At 34.1% G+C, this 24,094-nt stretch overlaps 1 protein-coding gene across 1 annotated transcript in view; it reads left to right on the top strand.

Annotated features, from left to right (window-relative positions):
- The window catches only part of LOC150104276 (RYamide receptor-like), a 180,374-nt gene that overhangs the window by 138,425 nt on the left and 17,855 nt on the right, over positions 1-24,094 (top strand). The gene's annotated exons all lie outside the window — the stretch shown is intronic.

The following is a 24,094-nucleotide window of genomic DNA, read 5'->3' as shown; positions in this document are numbered from 1 at the left end:
AAAGTATGATCTCCTTTGGATTTGTGTAAAATCACAGTATGAGTGTGAGTGCGTTAAATCTTGCTTCTAACGAAAAAAAAAAACGCTGTGAATATAAAAACTTACTTCCATAGAGGGAACAATGCGCATACTTTTCGATACTTTTCAAAGTACAAAACTGAGGTCTGTTAATAATGATTAAAGGTAGAATATTCGCCAATAAGCAAATAATGAAATATCACACCTCTGCGAAAACAAACACATCATAATATGCTCGGTTAGCTGAGAGGAAAGGAGAATTGCACTATTGATTAATTTCGCCTTAATCCTCTTTCTTTTCATCCCTTTGTCTCTAATAAAACGACGAGATTATTCTGTCTTTTCCTCATTGTTGAAATTTGATTTCCTCCCCTCCAAAATGTTTTGTGAACCTGAACTTAGCACAGAATGGAAGAAAGTTTCATTGCATTATCACGATTCAAACAATCGCAGGCATTAATTTACTAGTTCAGAATACAGACTTCCGGAAAGTTATCGTAAAGTTTTCTGTAATGCGAAAGGTGAGCTTATCTAAATTATCTGAACACCTTCGAGAGGACAGCATAGAATAGTAGGTAATTTCAGTCAGTTATTTTATTCGAAATATTGCATTCCAGATCTTTTAACAGATTTCGTATATTATTTACTATTTTTCGTAAATTTGGTAGTGTTTTAGTTTAGCTTAAAATATAAATTCTTTTATTGCGAAACAAAAAAATACCTTTTTTTTTTGTAAATTACTTACAATGTATCAGTGCCTGCTGTAGTTCAACTTCAAATTACATAATGTGCTTCTAAGAACCGAGCAAGTTCTGTACTGTACCCGAAGCTGCTATTAAGATATCCGAATGAATGCATTTTTAAACATGAATATTAGGACTTCCACATATTTCTTAAAAACAACTATTAATGCGTTGAAATCAGAAGAAAAATGAATAAAGTGAAATAAAACAAGCCCTTTAATCATTTTAAAACTTATCGCATTACTCCTCGTGAGTTCAGAAAAATAGTGCCAGTAATTCCCTTGTGGACATTATATTTTTCAAGTAGAAGCATCTCTCCAGTCTGTAAAAGTGATATTGCTTGTTTAATGGATCACAACTGCCAACTCGGGAAGTCCAGAGGTAGTTAAATGAAAGTATCTTCTACCTAGGAAGAGGTTTCTTGAAAATGTTATTGATGAACAACAAACAATCTACTTACTGTTCGGTAACTTCTTAGGAAAAGCTGTAAGTGTGTTTATTCAAGGTTTTTTGAATCTTTGTACATATTAAAATTTCTTTTATTCCAGATTGATCAATTGATCATGTCGGGATGAAGAAACTTTAATATGTAGTGATTCTTAAAACCTTGAATAAACGTACTTATCAGGATGATAGCAGTTACAAAAGAGTAAGTAGATGGCTGCTCATCCATAAAGTTTTTCAAGAATACCCTTCATATGTCAGATATTTTAATTTAACTACCTTTGAACCACTCGGGTTGGCAAATGTGATCCATTAAACTAGATAAAACAAGAGAATTCACTTTCTAAAACGAAAGAGATAGTTCTGCTTGAAAAATACAATGTCCACGGAGAATTCGTCAAAACATTTACCGATCTCTTGAGAATGAGATGGGCATTAAAACGAATAAAAGGCACTTGGTTTTGTTTTCGTTTTATATTTCCATCTGAACAAATTTAAAATTGCTCTATGCATTATAAAGATATATATATATACTAAAGTCCATTATATTTATTTTCTCTTTCACTAAAAGCTATTTATTTTTCACATGCACGTCTAGGTTTAAAAGTAATGTTGAATTAATTATATTTCGATAAAGATCAAGTGAGTTCACGTTTCATTTTTAGATAACCGTTTATATTTTAACAAAGATGTTCGTGTAATAGCAAATATATGTTTTATTTTCCTTCAGCTTATGTTGTGACATTGCACCATGTTATTTTCTGTGACTTAATCTGTTTAAAAAAAATAAAGAAAGAGAAACATGAAAGTTTGGGGCTGCAACATTTGACATATGTAACAGACGATCAGGGGCATGTTTATTTTAAAAAATTTAAATGATAAATTATTATAAATTCGTCATCATTATGGTCATTAACTGATGCCGTCAATCTTCAACACAACGCTCAATTCTCGAGAGACAGATTTTTATTTATTTTTTATTTTTATTTTTAGAGTACGTTGCATGAAATGTATTCACGGTTAACTTCCATATAGTATCAAAAAATACTATCCCCTAAATAAATAAAATTGTTCATGTTTTATTTTTTTTAAGGAAAAATAACCACAAAAGAATGCGGATTTCGTTTTTCTTTTTATTGCATCTCATTCTCTGTTGAGTATGAGGCATGTAGAGTTGTTGTTGCTATTTTAATATATGCGTAGAAATTTTAGTCAAAAGCGGGAAATGGATTTATTAATCAAATACAAAAAATATATATATCTGTACAAAAGTGACTCTGGGAGCTTACAGTATCTTATTCTCTCGTTTGGAAACACATTTTCAAAAATATCAGTTATGCATGATACTCTGCAGTAAAGAGGGATAGCGTTTTAGCCAATATTTCCCGTTTTATTGTCTACGATAATTCTTCATATGAAGTATATTTCTCTTTTGGGATTGATGATAACTCTTTCTCCAAAACCATAAGCATAAGATGCTTGATGATGTTCAGCAAAAGAACGCAGTTAGGTTTATTAACAGTCCGTCCTGCCTCTCTCTTCTCTTGTTGGTCCTCATCACATTAATATTGTGTCTCCTCGGAGGATCTTCATGGACACTGTTAATCTAATTTGATACTGTCTATTCCACAGTTTTTTTTTTCTTTCGAAACCAGTATAAACAGGAGCAAATTTAAAACCGCCTTCGTGAATATATCCTGGAAGTAAAAATTATTTGTTTAATTTGGATATGAACTCCGTTCCCCACCTCCTCCCAGTGTTTGTTTTTTCTGTCCAAGGTCGGAAGATATTATTATTGTTCGAAGATTAATGAGAGAGACAACCGCTTAAAACACCAGATGTAGCAAGCAATATGATATTCTAATGGCCTATTGACCATCAAATCTTTTCATAGTTCAATAGAGTATCTATAGAGGAAGCTCTTATAAATAGAGATTATTATTATATAATAGAGCTCTTGTAGATATATATTATCTACAAGATGATATATATCATGATGTAGATAATATATTTTTCGCAGACAAAAAATGCAAAAGTGAAGTTCGCCATATGAAGACCATATAGTTAAACGTTTTAGTAGATATAGCAATCTCCTAATTTTAAGCAGTTTAAATATTTACATTATATATTTTTCATTATTTGCAGGTGTTATTCCACTAATAACTGAAAAAGCGATCTTCTATCAGAATAAATATTCGCTCTCCAGTCAAGAGATTGTGACTTTGAATCCCTCTGTGGGTATGGATATTTTTCTGAATGTCTGTAGTCGAGAAATGCATTTTTTCATTACCGAGTGCAGGTCCACCATCCTGCTCACTGAATGTCTGAAATTACTTGACAAAGCTCGATGTTCAGACTAGAGTAGTGTTGTTGTATACACAGTGTATCTAATGGTTAAATGCATTGTGAATCATCTCCATAATTTTCTCATATTCTGACCTCATAGCATTTTTTTATTATTATTAATAATTCGGCTGTTTGTTATTAAACTCAAACTTATCATGGCATACACCTAATGTGCTGAATGTGTTTATTAGATTTCCAATAATTAGTTCCACACAACAATTACCAATAATGATTTCACAAATAATTACATCATCAAAGGAATGAATCTGCTGTTCATTGGGACTGGAACTTCTCCCTACTCTTCGCATATTACACTCGCAGCATTAAACACTAATTATTTATTATTAAACAAGCAATTCGAATAATCTGCTCGAAAATGTCGAAGGATGAAACTAATGTGCTGTGCATGTTAATAATTTCCAATAATTATTACACGGCACCCTAAAATTAGATAATCTGTTCTAAAATACTTACTGCACCAAAACGTTGAGAGAAGTGGGAATAAAAAGAGAAAGATAAGAAAAGGAAATCAAATTAAAATAATTCTTATTAGCACTATAATTATTATTCAGTAATAATTTTAAGTATTATTACCGAATACAATATTATGAATATAGTACTTTCCTCTGTTTCGTTTTCTTTTTGATTTATAGTTTAGTATTCTCTTTTGATATTCTATCTAGTCCTCCCTTAGCTGTTGTAATTTTTTAAAAATATCTAATTCAGGGTAACCAACTCTTAAAAATCTAATTTCTGCTGATCTTATTGTTACTTAATATACGTTTTGTTTTAATTTACCTTGTTTCACTTCCACATAATATAAAGGTTAGTTAAAACATTCAATATTTTTAATTCTGTATTTCTGTAATATTGTTTTCCCACTGCTTCAGGACACAAGAGTATACATAGAATTTGAAATAGAAAGTGATCATATCTGGTTTTGAGCAGGATAAAACTAAATTTCATATTGAAAAGAAGGGTGTGTAAAAAGTTTAAAAACGAATCAAAATTGAGCAGCATTCGGAGGTGAACTCATACACAAATACACAAACATAACTGAAGAAAAGAAAGAATTTTAAAACAAGAAACAAACCTTGGAGACCCAGCGCAAACTCTGATGAAAACATTGATTGATTCGGCCAGAGCGACATGTGCTGAGGTTGTCTGTAAGAATATAAAAATCAGAAAAATCTCCATGGTGGACTGAGGAAGTTAAAGAGCAATCAAGGAAATGAAGAAGGCATGTCGAAATTTCTTGGCAAGTAAGTCGTCGCGTGCTCTTAGAGAATACAGAGAAAAATGTAACAAAGCGTGTAAAACTAGCTATGTAATATTACACTATAAAACTAGTTAAACAAGAGTGATGGGAGGACCTTGGTAAGAACATAGAAACTAAATATCAGGAAGGTGGATTAACATTCTGGAGGCTATAAAAAGCTTAGAAATGTAGGAAAAAGTATTGAAGATAAAGATAATCTAGATGTCTGGAGTAATTACGCTAACCACTCAGCCAGCTAGGCTGGCCGAGTGGTTAGCGTATCCGCTCTCCAGCCAAAAGGCTGCGGGTTCGAATCCCTGTGTGGGCATGGATGTTTGTGATTATCTGTGGAAATATTAAAGGTGGTGGTCGGCGGTTGATGGCGTTGGTGTAGATGTGGTCAGTTGGTGAGAGTGGTGGAGACAGACCTCTAGAGCAGGCAGGTGCCCTCCCTCGATGAGTCTTTGGACTCCCTGGAGTCAAATAATAATAATATTATTATTACTTTGAAAGGCTGCTAAATTAAACAAGCAGTGTCAGCTTGATGGCAGAAACCTCCCAACAGTAATGCAGTTAGGAATACATATCCATACTTGAAGGAAAAAAAAGTCATCAAAGACCTGCATTGCAGATTGCATAATTCAGATGACCTGGTCAGAGGGTCGAATTCCAAATAATAATAAAAGATAATAATATCATAAGTACTCATCTATAAAAATGGAAATAAAACTGAATGTGAGAATTACAGAGATATTTCCGTACTGAGTATTCCTGGTTAGATTTATGCAAATATACTTGAGAAACGATTACGAAATTGTGGAAGGGAAGCTGGTGAAGAACAAGCTGGATTTAGGCCATATAGAGGTTGTCAGGTCAGGATCAGATTTTCACTTTAAGAGAAATAGTTGAGAAATCCTGGGGATATAACAAGGATTTGCATTTAAATTTTGTTGACCTGAAAAAGGCATGTAACAAGGTGTTCCAAAAAATATTGAACTGTATAGGGATTTCCAACCACCGTCACGTTGGAAAACAATTCAAACATGTCAAACAGGTTCATCCAATATTCGTTTCGACAGATAACTTCTTTTTATCGATGGATTACAGGAAACCGCAAGAAAATAATAATAACCGAAGACATTATTTTGGTGGAATATTTTGGATTCGCTGACAAAAATGAATCTGTTATCACCAAATATTTGAAGATTCTGGGATCCATTAACGAAAAACAAGATTTGCGGAGCTCTTTTAAGGAATGGATGCTTCAGTATTTGGAAACGTGGAAAGGTCTGAGCAAACTCGAGCTAGCCTTACTGAGCTCTATTAGACAGATAAGGTCTTTCTGTCGATGGACTGCAGGAAACTGTAAGAAGAGAATAATAATAATGACAGAATCCATTAGCTGGTTGAAAGTGAAATATTTTAAATTCGGTGCTGATGACAAAAATGAAGGTTTTATCACCAAATATTTGAAGATTCTTGGATGCACTGAGGAAGAACAAGATTTCCTGACACCTTTTATGGATTCGTTCCTTCAATATTTGGAAATGTGGAATGATATGAACCAGCTGAAGCTAGCCATCAAGAAACACATTCAGGGGGAAAATATCTAAGAGCTAGCAAATGTAATAAAATAAAAATGCTCTTGGCAGAAGCAAATAAGTTCACCCTTGCGATAAGAATTACAGGCATCTGTCTTGTGGCGAAGTGGATATGGACGCTTTATAGGGAAAGACGCACGACACCAAAGTTTCACAGTAAATCTAGTCTTAGTAAATCTGAAGACTCGAGTGTTCGTCACCCCAGGGAGTTTGACGACTGGCTAGAATCGCTTCCAAGGGATATTTACATCACGATTTGATTTGGTCTGACAATTTACTCGATTACTCGCAAAGTAATGATAACTAGGACATTGAAGTTGCCCACCTCAGTAATTGTCATATTGAACTGCTTACGTACATCAATTGCTAATTAGAAATAGAATAAAAAGGAAGAAATTTCAAGGCAAGTGTGAAGATGTATTTTAGTGATAGCCATTGTAAAGATCGTTTTTTAAATAAAATTTCTTCCTTTGTTTAAACTACTGTTTGCAATTATTTTTTTATATATATTTGTAAATTTACTTAACAGGCCAAACATCAGTTGGATGTTTGAACAGGTTACTGATTTATTGACTGAGAGGATAGCTTATATGCTCTTTGAAGGAAAGACTGATATTTTAAATTACAATGGGAGATACAATACGTCTGTGAATGTTCTTTAGGTGGATATGAATACTTTTCTTCCAATGGAAACCACCATTTTGATCCAAGGTGTTCTGCGTCACAACGCAAACAGGTACGATTTAATATATTTTTGCGCTTTCCTGTTTCAAGTATATCGAACCAACTTCTTGTTCTCCTATGTCCTTTTATCTTTCTCTGAGCCTCTGGATCTATCTAGCTCGTGATGGTTTCTCCGACACCAACCTCTGGTTGCTTATGAAACTTATAAAGGAAGTCCTTCATTACCAGTGGCCCTCAACGCCGTATACTAATTCCTGCAACCGCCCAGGAGTGTGGTTGATATGAAAATTTTCTTCTTCTCACCCATCAGACAAAAAAGCTTAACTGGAAAGATGATGTTTTTGAATCTGCTTCTTCATTGTAGCATAGTGAACCACACGTATATTACAACCTACAGTATGTTGATTGTAATAAATGCTACGATTAAAATTATTGATTTATTAAATTGTTTGTATCAGTATTTTGATTTAAATGCCATGACTTTTGTTTTATCAGAAGATATTTTCCTTCCAAATTTGATAACAGCCTTGTTCAGGTTGCATAGAGCTAATTGTAGTTTGTATTCTATATTAGCTATAGAAAACAAATTCAATATGACAGTTGTTCGAGTTCTGAAAACAACTAAACAGATCATAGAATTCATATATGCTAGATGGAGCCAAATCTGTTTTTTTTTTTCATTGAATCTACAGAATTATATAAAAACACTTCCTCTGACGACTTTAATGGTTTGGAAATCACAGTCCCTAAACTATTGGAAATGCAACAGATTATCTTATTATATATAATCCTTAGCTCACTCACTTAACTAATACTGATGTACTGCGGATTTCAAAACTTCGTCGGTAGAATTCACCAAAAGAATTAAAATAAAATAAAACAACTTCATGAAACTACGTATCAGTGTTCATAAAACAAAGGTTGGAAGTTGGTTGAAAAGCCCCGGATAAGATCTCTTTTAAGTCAAAAAGAATTATAAGATCTTTTCATTCAAAGGTATATTGGTCTTGTATCTCAATATGGTGAAGTTTGTGGAAGGAATTTCCAGACGCACTCTTTTCTTGCTGGCGGAACGCACTTCTGGCCTTAAATTCCTCGGCATAATCTGGAACGAAAAATGTCCTCTACACGGATCTATGAAAAACAGACCCAGACAATGATACCTACTCCATCATACTTCACAGTTAGCAAAACACATTCGGCCCAGTAGTTTTCTCCTGGCATCCGCCAAACATTGACACGCCCATTAGACTTCCAGATAGTGAAGAAGCATGAATCATCTAGAGTCCAATGGCGGCGAGCTTTAACGATGTTCTTCCTGATGTTAGGTTTGTGTACGGCCATGAACAGGCATTTTGGAACTCACCAGAAAATGTTTCAACACAAGACGTTTGATTTTATATCGCAATGCACTTCAACATTCAGCAGGTCAGCTCAGTGATTTTATGTGCCCAAGAAGTTTGCGTTTATGCTATTCTCATTCCTGGGCATTACCACTTACAGTTAAACGGGGAAGCTGCAGCAGGGTAGAAATTTCCCGAACTCAGTAGTTGCAAAAGTAGCATCCTCTAATAGTGCTAAGTAGAAAGGCAGTCCGCTTTTCACTATGATTCATTCTAGAGTTAATGTTTGTCTTTGAAGATAGCAAGACTGTGTGCTTCGTTTTAAACATGTATGAGCCATGGTTGCGATGTTTATACTCATATCTACTACTACTACGAAGAGTTTTCCGAATAGTTTTGATCAGACATGTACCGATGTCCTCTCATGCAGTTGAAATATGATCCACTTGATTACAACAGGAGCCTACAGAAAATCGTAATCTGATGATATCAAAAAATTCAAAAATGTTACCTATATTTAGAACCAGATCATTCATACTAATACGCTATCGTACGGGTACTTATAGGTTCTTATTGTGTTCATAACAGTATGCGAAACGACAAACGTAACTTGAAATATTAAGAAAAGAACATTTGACATTATCTCTGTAACAAGTTAATTTATTTTTGGAATTTACTACTTCAAAGAATTTCAAAAAGGTAAAGGTATAATAAATTAAGTTTTATATAATTTATTAGTTATCACTCCAGGAGATATAAATATCGCTTATAAACTTTTGAGCGATATTTAGCTCTCCAGGAGTAATAAGTTATAAATTACATAAACCTTAATTTATTAATTTATGACGATTATTTATGTTTATTTAATCAGATCTGCTTATTATTCATAGATTACTAAATGAAAATTATAAAAAACATCCAGTTGTTCTTCAGTGCAGGCATAAAATATTTTCTAAGTTCATGTTGTACTGGAAACTGCTTCCGTCATGCACTTTTATCGATCAGTTAAATATGGTCAAAACGGAAATCAGTTTCCAATTTTATATGTTTATTTTCCTCTATTATCTTTTTTATAAACACATTAGGTGGCTTTTGTAGTGAATGATTCTGAAAAAACACACACTGGATAGAAATTAAGAAAAAAAAAAGAAACGAATTATTTAGAGGGGTATTTCTTTCCAGTTTGTGTTAATATTTGCACAACGGATGTTTTGTTTCCAGTAAACATTGGTACCCAATCTTTACAGTTCAGCTCCAATCTGGCCCATCAGGGTGGATCAGTGAGATCCTTTAAAGGTAACTCTGATATATTTCAGTTTATTTCAATTTCAACATTCAGAGTGAGAGAGAAATGTTTAGTTAGTTAACTAATGAAACTGTCTTAGAAAGAAAATGTAATTTAAAAATCTTTAAAGCTGTCAATATTATATATTAATGAAACTTGCCAATTAAGCTTTCTTTAATCTGCGCACTCACTGTAATACTTTCATCAGAGTGAGCGCGACAGAAATTCTTATGATGTCAATGCAAATCTGTATCCATTATAATTCAATCCTATGTAATTTCTTACTCAAAATATTTCCATAATTTTCACACTTACATGAATGATATGATTTGCTTCTAATTCGAAGCCTTATCTTACCATCTCCCTATGAAGTGGAATTTCTCCTCATTTCAATTCCTCATATGCCTACTGATTACTCACCATCAGTGCCTCCTCTTCTTCCTTCTCCCTTCTCCCTTCCCACCGCATTCAAGTTCTGCATTATGTCAATTCTGCATTAATAATGAAATTTCTTTCTGAATTGCTCATGAAATACCCCCAACTATATCCTCTGCAGTCGCATGCAGTAGTGGTTACACGATGATGTATTCGGATACATGGGGAATGTCTGCTACTGCAGAGGATATAGTTGAGGTATTTCATTCTTGTAAATGTGACATTGGTTTGATGGGTTGGCAAAAGTGAAACTAGAGTTACTTCAAATAAGACTGCGACACTAGGTTCATTATCCTCTATTATACTGTTAGCACTGGATGTCGATAATTATGGTAGTATAGAACAAGAAACTAATACTTGACTGGCTCTGATTCAATGGGATGAGGTTGAGCTTCGAGTAATCGAACAGTAGTAAGAATGGGTGCAACTTTATATTTGTAACTGGAATTAGTGTAGCATAGAAGATACAAATACATTATCTGTTGTCACTACCGTACCATTGATTGAGGCTCTCTATCTGAATTACTCCATCTTCACCTTAACGCGATTCTTCTACCAATACTGAACTCTGCAACAGCTGGAAGTAAGTTTTGAGTCGTGCTAGAGCAGTGATGGCGAACCTATGACACGCGTGTCAGCACTGACACATTTGAGGGTTTCAGGTGACACACCTTGGATGTTGAAAGATATTGGTATTCTGATGGAAAAAACTGCGATATATCGCGTATGATCGCTCTCAGTTAGGGCGAAGGTAGGTTTCTGACCATTGAAAGAATTATATTTTATAGTTAGCCTATTTCTATGTTATTTTGTAGTTAGCCTATTTGTATTTTATTTTGTAGTTAGCTTATTTCTAATTTATTTTGTAACTCGCCTCTAAACAACGAGCGTTTTAAGTTTAAGTTTTCTTTCTTATAAAAACTTTAAATAATAAGTTTTATAAAAACTTATAAAACTTATTATCAATATTATATTATATAAACTTATAAAACTTATTATCAATATTATATTATATAAACTTATAAAACTTATTATCACTTTTATGCGATACAAACTTATAAATATGTGCTTTATATATTATAAACTTAAAGTTTTCATTTGACTTCTGTGTGAAATTCGTTCAAGCATGCATTCCAAGTCTCTCGACTGAGTAATACAAGTTCTAAACATATTTAAAACCACTTTAACAGAAAATATAATTCGGCATTAAATATTGAATTTATCTGAGTAAATAATGAAAACAATTTTATAGTTGCAATAAATTTAGTAAATTTTGTTAAATAATACAAATAGTAACAACTTACAATGAGTCGCAACAAAACCTACTAAATAGCTGCTATTTAGTAGCATGTTAGAGACTAAAACATAACAATGTTGCTACGAACGTACCGGTAATAAATCTGGCAACCTTGCTGAAAGAAGTAGTGGTAGTCTTGCATGGTCTGCCACTTAATTAATTTGAGTTGCTGGTGTATAATTCATTTCCAGTAATTGTTATTTCTTATTAATTATTACTGCTTAATTACCGCTGTATATAATTGTGCTCTTTTTTAATTTGTGAACCCTTTTACAATGGCAGCTAGCACTAATAAAAAACTAAAATTATCACAGAAAGGAAGTGGAAGAAATTTCCAAGATGCCTGGACTGAACAATACGGTGTTATTGATAGAGGAGATAAAGTTCTCTGTAAATGGTGTGGTGAGCTATCTGTGAGTAGAACTTGGAATGTAAGAAGACATTTTGAAACTAAGCACAAATGACTCCTAGAAAAAAATTTGAAGGATGCATAGAACACATATCGCAACATCGAAAACTGGCAGAATCACATTCAGAAACTTTAATTAAATTTCTTTCAGGACCTTCATTTTAGTAGCAGCAAGTTACAGTATTTCACATGCTATTGTTGAACATGGGAAACCACTCAGTGATGGTGATTATATTAAAGAAGCTTTCGTAAAGTGCGAACCATTTTTATTTGAAGATTTTCATAATAAGTGGGCTATTGTAAAGCGCATGAAAGAGTTACCATAAGTAGGAATAAGAGTTATATCAATGAATGCTAGTATAGAAAATCAAATACAACAAGACTTGAATTCAAGTCATGTTTTTCCATTTGTCTCGACGAAACTACAGAATATTACGTCATCAGCTCAATTGGCCATTACTGCAAGGTATATGCATGGTGATTCTATGCACGAGGAATTGATAAAGTTCGAAAATTTACCTCAAAACACGACAGGTAAAGACACATGCGACTGTGTTGTTAACGTGTTCGGAGAAAAACAGATATATTTATAGAAAATATTTTCCATTACAACTGATGGGTGCCTAATATGGTTGGCCGTAATGTCGGTTTTATCAAACAATTTACAGAATATGTTGGTCATCCCGTGGTTTGTTTCCATTGTATTATACATCAGCAAACACTGTGTGCAAAATCAGGTTTAAAGGATTTGGATGATGTGAGGAGAATTGTGACAAAAGTAACTAATTTTATTGCTGTCAGGGCTTTAAACAAACGATAATTTAATCCACTTTTAAGCGAAGTTGAATCAGTGTACAATGGTCTATTAATGTGCAATAATATTCGATGGTTGAGTCGTGGCCAAGTACTTGAACGGTTTGTTGAATGTTTAAATGTAATTAAATTATATTTAAATACTAATGGCATGGAGCACGAATTTTCTCAGTTGAACGATTCTGCTTGGCTCAATAAGCTGATATTTTTCACTGATTTTTCATTGCACCTGAATGAACTTAATATACAATTGCAAGGTTTCGGAAAATCCGTCGATGTTATATTTGGCACGATCAAGAACTTTGAGAATAAACTCAAAATATTTCAACGTGATTTAGAAAGTAACAATTTTGAGTATTTCCCAAAGAGTGAAATTTTTTTAAACGAAACCAGCCCCAAAAATCATGAACGACATATATACACCAATCTATCGAAGTTCTAATGTCAGTAACTGAGCAGTTTTCTTCTAGATTTGAGCAATTTCGAATGTTGGAACAAACAATCCAATTCATAAAGTATCCTGATGAAACGGAATTCGTGGATCTTAAATTAGATGGCTTTGAGTGGTTGGATTTAAAAGATCTAGAAATGCAACTAGCCGACTTCCAGTGTAATCACATCTGTAAAAGAAAGTTTATTGCTCTTAGAAATGAATCAGAACTTGAGCGGTAACGTCTGCATGATACCTCGTGTAAAATTTCAGACTGTGAAGTTCTAAGCGTGTGGAAAAGCATGAAAGTTTCAGCCTTCCCTGAAACTTTCATGCTCTTAAAATCTTTGCTAAAGCTCTTCTAACAATTTAATCTTCTACATACTCTTGTGAAACTCTATTTTCTGCCTTAAATAATATGAAATCGAAAGGGAGAAATAGATTGACCAATGATTTGAGCGCTGCCTGTGTAGCATTAAAATATAGCCCTTCTATAAAGCAACTTTCTACCAGTACTCAGCAACAGAAAAGTCATTAAATGTGATGTAAGTTTGTAATTTCACTTTATTAAATTAATTGTATATATGAATTCAAAGATTTTATAACAATGTCCTATTAAATTAATAGCCTAATATGATATGTATAAGTCACCATCTATGATTATGTAGTTAAATTTATAATGCATGTATGCAAGTGGCACATCAACAATGTTAATATTTAAAAAAAAAAGATGTTTGACACACCTGGGTAAAAAGGTTCACCATCACTGGACTAGAGTATAACACTTGAATGGGGAAGAGAAATATAAGTTAGTAGATGGTTAGGTGTGATAAATCTGATCATCTGATCCATTGTCAGTTGGGATGGAATCTACGTCCTAACTAATATCCTCTGGTATGTCAAGTTCATTCATTCGTGATTATATCTTTTTCTCTGGTTTTTACTGTTTGAACTGTTTATAAAACTATTTATCTTCCTCTTTTCCCGCTCACTTAATGGGCAATTCTATCCTGTGTTATTTTATTCTACCTCAGTAAGAAACAAGGCCAAGGTATTCAAGTTATGATCATATACCTCACAGATTAATAGCAGAAGCATCTCAATGTGCACCTGCAATCTGTATAAAATTATTTATATTTAGACTTTCAGTAGTGCTGAGGATTATAAAAAGCTGGGAAATGTTCACTTCACCCTTGTACATGAAATCTACGATTACTTTGAGATCAGTGTATTTATGTGATTGAGGATCATGATTGCTACAAATGTTTTCAAGAAATAAGCTTATACGAATGAACTGCAGGAAGAAAATGTTAGAATTTAGTTTTCTGCTTTCACACGTTGATGTATTATCATATGCACGTTGCATTTTTGTTCTTACCTAATTTGATATCACATCCTTTCAGTCCTTAAGATAACTCAAAAACTGTAGGATGATATGGCATTTGGAACCCAAAATTATATGAGATGTGAAATAAACTCCCACAAAAAATGTAAATAAATCGTTTAATTCAGTAGCAAATAGTTACTGAATGGTCAAAAATAAGAAGTCAAAATGAGATTTCTCAAAGTATGTCAGTAAACAATGTAATTGTCCCTCACAGCTATACAGCGCTCACGACGATGTTTCAAACTTTTTATGGTGTGGAAGAGCTCGGTTGGTGATAACAACCATTGCTCTTACAAAGCTTTCCTAAGTCTCTCAAGGTTTTGGGAAGGAAAGGGTTGAGGGCAGCACCATATCTACCTAGACCACTCCAGACATACTCAGTAGGATTAAGCCAGGAGACTTGGCTGGTCAGTCCATACGTACAACAGTCTGTTCTTCGAGATATTGGTGTCTTGTCTCACTATTGCTTGTCTCCCTATTGCACTTGCATACGGACGAACATAGGTTTCCAAGACCTTTTCTCTGTAAGTTTGTAGTAGTCATGATTCTGCTAGAATCATACAGGTCAGTTCTCTTCAGATCAGAGCATGCCTAGTATTATTTTGTACTACTACTACTACTACTACAAAGTAATACTAGGAATGTAATCGAGACTCGTCTGTAAACAATACCAACCACAATTGGTTTGTGTTCAATTGATGTGGTGCCTGTCCCATTTTAAACGTTCTCGCTTGTGACATGGGGATAAGGGTACATGTCGCCTAGCATACAGATAATCTTCGTGAAGCCTACTGCGTACAAGGGAAGCAGATACTGACGTTTCTGTAGCTGACGTGAGGTCAGATCTTAGCTGATTAAGGGTGGCACTCCTGTTTCGGCGAGTAGATAATCTGACTTATCGGTCTCGCACTGCAGCTGTAGCCCATGGACTTTCTCAACTGTACTTCCAGCATGATTCTTTGCTGTTGGAATTGGTTGGAATTAGTCTATGAACCTCAGAACGCCTCACGTGTAACCATCTAGCTACTTCCGCCTGTCTTTGACCTGCTTCTAATCTTACAATGGCTTTCCACCTGATTTCCATCTTGTGTCTCACTCGAGACACAAGATGGAAAACCATTTCAAAACATCCGCATTTATGCCATGGCTGATTTGCATATACCGCTGACAGCACCACTCATTTGTACACGATAATGCACAAGTTGAGCCTCAACGTTTCTTTTTACAATGTACCTGACTTTCACATGTTTTTTATAAGAGGGTAGATTTCTTAACAGAAAAATAGTAGGCTATTGTTATCAGTATAAACCTATATTCAGATAAATAGTGATGATGCTGCCAAGAGATTTTCTTTTCTTTTCTTTTTTTTAAAATTATATTGAACCCTCGCCCTCTTGCAATGCCATTCTTTCACCTTAGTTCAGCTGTAGCCCATGGACTTTCTCAACTGTACTTCCAGCATGATTCTTTGCTGTTGGAATTGGTTGGAATTAGTCTATGAACCTCAGAACGCCTCACGTGTAACCATCTAGCTACTTCCGCCTGTCTTTGACCTGCTTCTAATCTTACAATGGCTTTCCACCTGATTTCATCGGTGAAATTATGTATTTCAGCCATATCCAAAGATTTTGCTATTATGAAAAGTATTCTTCTCACTCGAGACACAAGATGGAAAACCATTTCAAAACATCCGCATTTATGCCATGGCTGATTTGCATATACCGCTGACAGCACCACTCATTTGTACACGATAATGTTGAGCCTCAACGTTTCTTTTTACAATGTACCTAACTTTCACATGTTTTTTATAAGAGGGTAGATTTCTTAACAGAAAAATAGTAGGCTATTGTTATCAGTATAAACCTATATTCAGATAAATAGTGATGATGCTGCCAAGAGATTTTCTTTTCTTTTCTTTTTTTTTAAATTATATTGAACCCTCGCCCTCTTGCAATGCCATTCTTTCACCTTAGTTCAGCTGTAGCCCATGGACTTTCTCAACTGTACTTCCAGCATGATTCTTTGCTGTTGGAATTGGTTGGAATTAGTCTATGAACCTCAGAACGCCTCACGTGTAACCATCTAGCTACTTCCGCCTGTCTTTGACCTGCTTCTAATCTTACAATGGCTTTCTACCTGATTTCATCGGTGAAATTATGTATTTCAGCCATATCCAAAGATTTTGCTATTATGAAAAGTATTCTTCTCACTCGAGACACAAGATGGAAAACCATTTCAAAACATCCGCATTTATGCCATGGCTGATTTGCATATACCGCTGACAGCACCACTCATTTGTACACGATAATGTTGAGCCTCAACGTTTCTTTTTACAATGTACCTAACTTTCACATGTTTTTTATAAGAGGGTAGATTTCTTAACAGAAAAATAGTAGGCTATTGTTATCAGTATAAACCTATATTCAGATAAATAGTGATGATGCTGTCAAGAGATTTTCTTTTCTTTTCTTTTTTTTAAAATTATATTGAACCCTCGCCCTCTTGCAATGCCATTCTTTCACCTTAGTTCTTGAATGTTATTTAGCATTAATTATTTTGATTGACATGCTAAACTAGCAGAAATTTTAATTATATTGTGAAGTCTTCTAAAAATGTGAACCCTCGCCCTCTGCGTCGAGAAATCCCGTTGGGCTATCTTCTTTGCCGAAGTTCCCATCCCCCTAGTAAAAAAAATCTTAAAACCGAGCTGTTCAACGGAAGATAACCAGGGTTGATTAATGGCTCTTCTCTTATTGCCCAACTCCTTCCAAGTATAGATACAGAACAGGAGAGTAGCTTCTGTGTCTCTTACATAGATGCTTCAACGGACATTTTTCACCTGTGATTTCAATTGGCCTGTCCTCAGAACCTTTTAAAACTCGAGAAGTAATCAATTAGGGATGGCACTTTTTTTTTTCTCTTTTTCCTTTTTCTTTGGCTTACCTTAAGTTATATTTATGTTGAGTGCCGTCTTTATTATCATCTTTTAATTTTGTTTTTCTAAACTGGCAACTTTTTAATTTAGTACATCGCAATAAATAATAAAGTCATATACATTATTTTCCCCTCTATCCTCCTCCTCCTCCTGCTGCTTCGATTATATGGAACAACATTTCCCTATCAGTATTTTCTAAAGTTAAGATTATGTCTTAGAGTGATGCTTTATGCCCTATGTGATGGTTTACTTATTTATTTACTTTCATCGAACGTTTTAAGGGATTGAGGATTTACATCTATTTAATTTAATCTCATACACTAAAAGTTACACAATTAATGCATTTAATGCATTTTATTAGCTAAAAGATTGAGAAAAGATTTTATCTTAATCATTTGTGAGCACTAACGATAAAAAGAAGTACGAGAAATCAAGAAAATACATCTTTCCTTTAATTTTTTCTGGCACATTCTTGAACTGTCTTGTTTTCCGTAACATTTTATTCAAACATGGATCGTCCATTTTTTTTTTCTTTTGTTCTGCTGCTCTTTCTCATTAACAAAATTATAATAGCATGCTATTTGCTATGAAGAAACCAGCGTGTTATTAAAAAGATAACATACGAGAGTTACAAATGATCTCTGTTAAAAATTTATAAACAGGTTCGATTACTCGTGTAATAATTTAATTATAAAAATTGTGCTCACTTTCATAACAACATTCTTTAAAAAAAAAAAAAAAAAAAACGAAGGTTGTTAGAGCAATGTAAAGGGGATATCTTCCAAGACGGTGAGCATTACAAATACATTATCTGATGCATTATTAACAAGGTTCAGCTAACAAAATTCTACACCATCAAAGAATATTACATGATAATACCATAAAATGTAAACATCGTACCGCTCTTTCTAAACAAATAACTCAGGTTCAGAAAATGAATAAAGAAACAATACATTTTCTCAAGAAAATGCATATTAAGTAATAAAAGTAGAAAATATTTACTGTATGTGAAAAGACACTGCCTTAATTCTCGATGTATTCATATAAAATTCACATTTTATTTTCCCTGAAAGAAAATTCGAATTCACCCAAACTTTAGGAGCCATATTTAATAATGTATATGTCTAGCATTTATTCAACTTTTGAGGAGAAAGTTATGTCGAATATAATAAGCCTACATGTAAAAATAATATAATAGATCACGATTCTTCAATAACGGTACTGTGGTACTTCGATAATTTACAACATCGAAGCACCACATCGGTGTTTGTAAAAAAAGTTGTACTCATATGTATATGAATCAGGATTACTAATCGGAATTCTTTGCTATAAATAGAAATATTCCGCTATATATAAAAATCATACCTGACACATAAACTCTTCAGAAAACTGCACGCTAACAATAATAAAATACTGATAGTTCCATTAGAGCGCCTGTAGCTCAGTCGGTATAGATGAGTCCTTTAGTTGGAATGACCTAGTCGTAAATAAATATTGCACTCTGTTTTTAAAATAGCCTGTACCGTAAAATGCTTTGTAAAATAGGCTGTAGGTGAAATATATATAATTTAAATCATTTCAAAAATAGTCAAGTTTCACCATTTTTCCGAAAAATAAAAATAAAACTTCGACATTCATTTTAATAATTAATAATTGAAAAGTCTACATCATTCTTCTTCCGACAAGATGAATCTTTTTCAGATGTTTTGAATCAAATGGTGAGTTATCCCGTCTCATGTGGGGGTGGTGGAACGTTTTTTGCGCGGAACCTCTGGTTTTTCGTCCCTCAAAACAGGCAAATCCGCTTCGTGAACACACATGTCTACAGACATAGGATACTAGCTGCGAGACGGAAGAGATTAGAGCGTTACCATCTTATCTTTCTACTGCATTTTATGGATTTCAGGTAGAGATTCATAATAGTCAACTTCTTGGATGGAGATGATGATGACACTAGATAGGATAAGACATTATCAGTAAATAATAGTTTGCAGTTTAGTGAGGTATGATTTGCAATATTTACGTTTTCAAAGATCTTGTGCATAGAGAGGAATGAAATATTTTAATATTACAAACATTTTACTACATAATTGTGTTTTGACTTAATATAATACGAATTCTTTGACGAGGTTCGGAAGTTATCTTTCGCATCTCTGTGCATCGAAAAGCCTCATTTAGGACTCTTACTAAATAAATCATTTAAATAAAACATCAACATTTTAGGAATAAATAACGCGGCTTCTAATTTCAACCCTTTAATGATATGATGTGGAAACCATATTTGAAAATTTGCTCAATTAGAAAATATGTTAAATATTACTTCCATGAAAAATTTCTCTCAACATTTCTTCAACATTTGATTCGTTTTCTTGTTGTTATGTATATTAATATACAACCGACATACCAGACAGCCTATTCAATTTCGTGATAACTTTACTCTTTTCATAACCATTTCTCCTTTCAAATAACCCAGACTACTATCGGTAGTCTGGTACTATTCGGCAACCAGTAATATTCGGTAACCCAGACTACTATCTCTTTGAATTCTCTTTTTTCCTCTTTTTACTCACAAACTTTTTTTCATGAGTCATTCTCATTCTAGAATCCTTTTTCACTACAGCAAAACAATCAGTTGGATAACGATGGAGAGGTCGAGAATGATTGAAGGAAAAGGGCTTTGTTAAAAAAAAGGGAGGGGGGAACTTGCACAATATAACAATCTGAATTACCGGAAGGAGAGGTGACATCTACAGCATCAGTATATTTGAAAGGAGAACTGGTTAAAAATGAGCAGAGACATTGGGAAAGTGGAGAGATTGTCGGATATTATGGTTACATATATATAATTACAATATCAGTCCCTATTTATTCCGAATTACTGCTTTCATTCTTTCTTCTTTCCAATTACCTGCAGTTATCCATGCATCGCTTAACAATATATATGCCCAATCAGCCCAAAAGAAAATTTCAGAAAAAGTTTGCATGCTCAGGTGAACTAAATTTCTGCCTCATTCTTGGCCTACACCAATGCACGAACAATGGAAGCGATCAACAAATCCAATTCTAATGAAAGAAGCAAATACAAGAAACGTGACTCATGTACTGAAGTCACACTTTATTGGCCTTTGAAAAGGTTATCTGCGAAGCTTCTATCTGTTACATTTCCACCTGTTTGTCAGACAGGTGGAAATGTTAAAACAACAAGTTTAGATGCTGAATTACTAGCCTGCATACTATACCAAAAATCTGCACAATTGCTTCCAATAGTCATTTTTGAAAGACACCAGTAAAAAGCTTAAATAAAGAAAAGAAAACTTTTTAATATCCTGCATACCAAAACGTCTTCTATTACTAAAGATATCACCCTAATTATACTCAAAAGGTTTGCTTTCTCGTAGTTTGACTCCACAGTCCTTTATACTGAGTGGGCTCCCAATACATAGAAATTAGATTCGATTCAGCTCGTTTCAAAAGAGAAAGATGAAATTCTGCTAATGATCTTCCTACCATCGTCCGCACCTCATTTCTCTTTAAAATAAGGGATTGTGCCATTAATAGTCAACCTCTTCACCTAAATGGCAAACAGTTAATCACACACAGGCGTAGGGATTCCTCTATTGGAGATCCACGACCGATCTCAGAGCCCACATCACTCGCTTCTGGTCACATGCCATGAAAAGAATAGAAAAGACATGTAATGTTGCTGATGATATATCCAGAACATTTCAGGATGTCATAATTTCAATAAATTTCCGATGGGTGTCAATTTGCTAAGAAGGTCTCTTAGCATTCCTTACTTTCCACTCTTTGTAAGTTGGTATCAATTTTTCTGAGGTCAGTCACTATGCATCATGGTTTATGGCTTTCTCTATTCGAACTTCTCTCACCAAGGGAAGTGTACTAGTGCTCTGTTCTATCATAATTCACATTCTATTATGTATATTCAAATGACTTTTCTCACCTCCCAACAACCCTATATACAATATTCTGAGACCGTACATTTTATTGCACTTATTTCCTTTGGCCTTTGCCAAAGTATCAGTATTGCTATAACCAGTGCCTTAAACAGATTCTCTTGTCATTTTGATGGAATTTAGATAATCCTGTCACATTCTATTCTTACACACACACACACACACACACACACACACACACACACACACACACACACACACACACACACACACACACGCACGCACGCACGCACACGCACACGCACACACACACACACGCGCACACGCACACGCACACGCACGCACACACAGCCTATAAAACGTATTCTAAGGAGGTATTTTATACCACCTTAGAATACGGCTGTAACGTGTGAAGCGACACACTAATAGACTCACTTCAACCAATCTCACAGATGACCTTTCTCTTCTTCATGTAGTCTAATGAATGTTGCTCCAGTGAAATGACGGTTATAATTCCTTTTCTTTCCACTACGCTTGGTAAAACACGAACAGCAGCAACTGGCTAACGTCCTTTTACAGTCAGACTGCAAACTCCTCCCTCAGTTCTGCTTGTTCTCTTCCTGTTTAATTCCGTAAATCTCTGTTCTCTGAACAGCTATTCAGACGAATTGTTTTCCCAACAACTCCAACTTTTCAATAAAGCATCAATATATTTCTTCTTGTTCTTAACATCTCCAGTGTGCTATAGTTTCTGTAACCTCTCCTGTCTATAATAATGTGGTGATGATAGATGCTGTCATTACGAGAAACGTGGATACAGTTCCCCCTATCTTAATATCTTGACCTGAGTGTGTTTTAGTGTTGCTAAAACATTTTGTGAAGTTGTATTCTAGCACTGAACAGCCGTATACATTTAATCTAAAGAAACACAAACCTTCCTTCATATATTTTTAAAATTTTACTTTAGCACCTCCTTACTCACTTTTCTCTCACCTATCGTTTTTTTCTTATATCTGTCTATCAAGAAAATTCTCTTTTCTAAAAAGAAAGCAACAGAACACTAAACAGATGTTTTGTATCCTCAAATTTTAAACTTACAAAACAATGAGCAGCCTTTCCTTTACTTTTAGCATTTAAATTTTGAACATGAAGTTTTAAAAGTTAACTACAATAATCAAGTAGGCCGAATGACGCCATTATTTTTCATGTTCTGAATAGACATATCCAAAACAAGTTGATTTACTAAAGCACTTTAACGCAGAATAATAAAAAGCGATATCGAGTGAAATGCAACAAATTCATTCTTAAACGGGGATATTTTGATACGATGTAATTAAACATATTCTAACTAATTCTAAGACATAACTAATGAATGATAACTGCTAGCATACTATTCTACTAACGTTCTATTTTATTATAAATTTCTTGCTTAAACAAATTGGTTCTATGGGCGAGAAATTGTTACCGGATATTGCTGAGAGACTCAGTAGGAGTGACAGTGCTGGAATACATTGAAATCAAGTCAATGATAATCTAACCCAAATAATCCATTTGGCATCAGGTATGGAGGAGCACTCGTTGTATTATAATATACAAACATTGATGCTCCTCTCTGATTATTCCCTGCAAAACGAAATGCCAGGAATTCTCTCTTCATCTCTTAGCCTATGTTTTGTACTACCCCCTATGATTTTGCAACAGTAATGAGCGATATTATTATTAGAGAGGTTAATGATAGTCTATTGTTAATAATATTAGAGAATCAAAATTTTGTTTTATTGCTATTTTAGATCATCTGGGCATCACTCCTATATTCAAACTGCCAAATTGCATTCATAGCATAATGAAGTTATAACCCGCTTGTACTGAGTGTTTAGTTTTATTATATTCAAGTCAATTTTTCGTCATCACGAAAACTATCTCAGAATCTGCTGCCAATTGCTAACTGGGTAACTAATATTAACACGTTGTATTATTATTATTATTATTATTATTATTATTATTATTTCGATTTCTCTACACTTGTGCTCTTCGGAACAGTCTTCCTCATACTGCTTTCCCCAACGATTATAACCGTCGTCATAGGTTTCGAAAGCTATTATATGTGGAATGATACAAAAAAAGGAAACAAATGATAAGTTTCGATAGTAGATAGGTCAATCTCGTGTTAAATATTTGCAGCAAAACTCTTCCAAGTTAAAGACATTATTCCACTCAACATAAAAAAAATCCTATCACGGTATCTGCGAATCTCTACTCAGATACGGAATAACAGTCTATGCAAATACATCAAACAGACACCTAACAAAATTAGAAACACTACACAGGAAAATCGTGTCAACAGTGATCTGGACACCTTACACGCAATAATCAATATCCGACAAGCACATGGCGATACACAGAATTCTGAGCATTAAAAACCTGAAACACTACATGACATTAACAAGGAACTACTTCAACATCACCTATCGAAACAACAGAGACACATATCGTATAACGCGACCTACAATAACTCTCTACATCCCCACACCCTTCAACAACTCATACGGTTCTTTTGTGATATCACATTAGATACACACGCAACTCAACAACCTACCAAGAAAGTTAAAACACGTAGATAACTACAGAACATTAAAAAATGAACTCTGGAAAATATACCAACAAAGTTAAGAAACCATTAACACTAATATACACATCGCAAATCACTAGCATCTAATGCCTACATCCCATACATAAACAGTAACAACAACAC

This window comes from Typopeltis vanoorti, chromosome 8, assembly GCF_054136105.1.
Source record: "Typopeltis vanoorti isolate ZY-2024b chromosome 8, IOZ_Tvanoo_1.0, whole genome shotgun sequence".
Classification (NCBI taxonomy): Eukaryota; Metazoa; Arthropoda; class Arachnida; order Uropygi; family Thelyphonidae; genus Typopeltis; species Typopeltis vanoorti.
The sequence above is the reverse complement of the archived record's forward strand: the minus strand, read 5'-3'. Positions and strand labels throughout refer to the sequence as shown.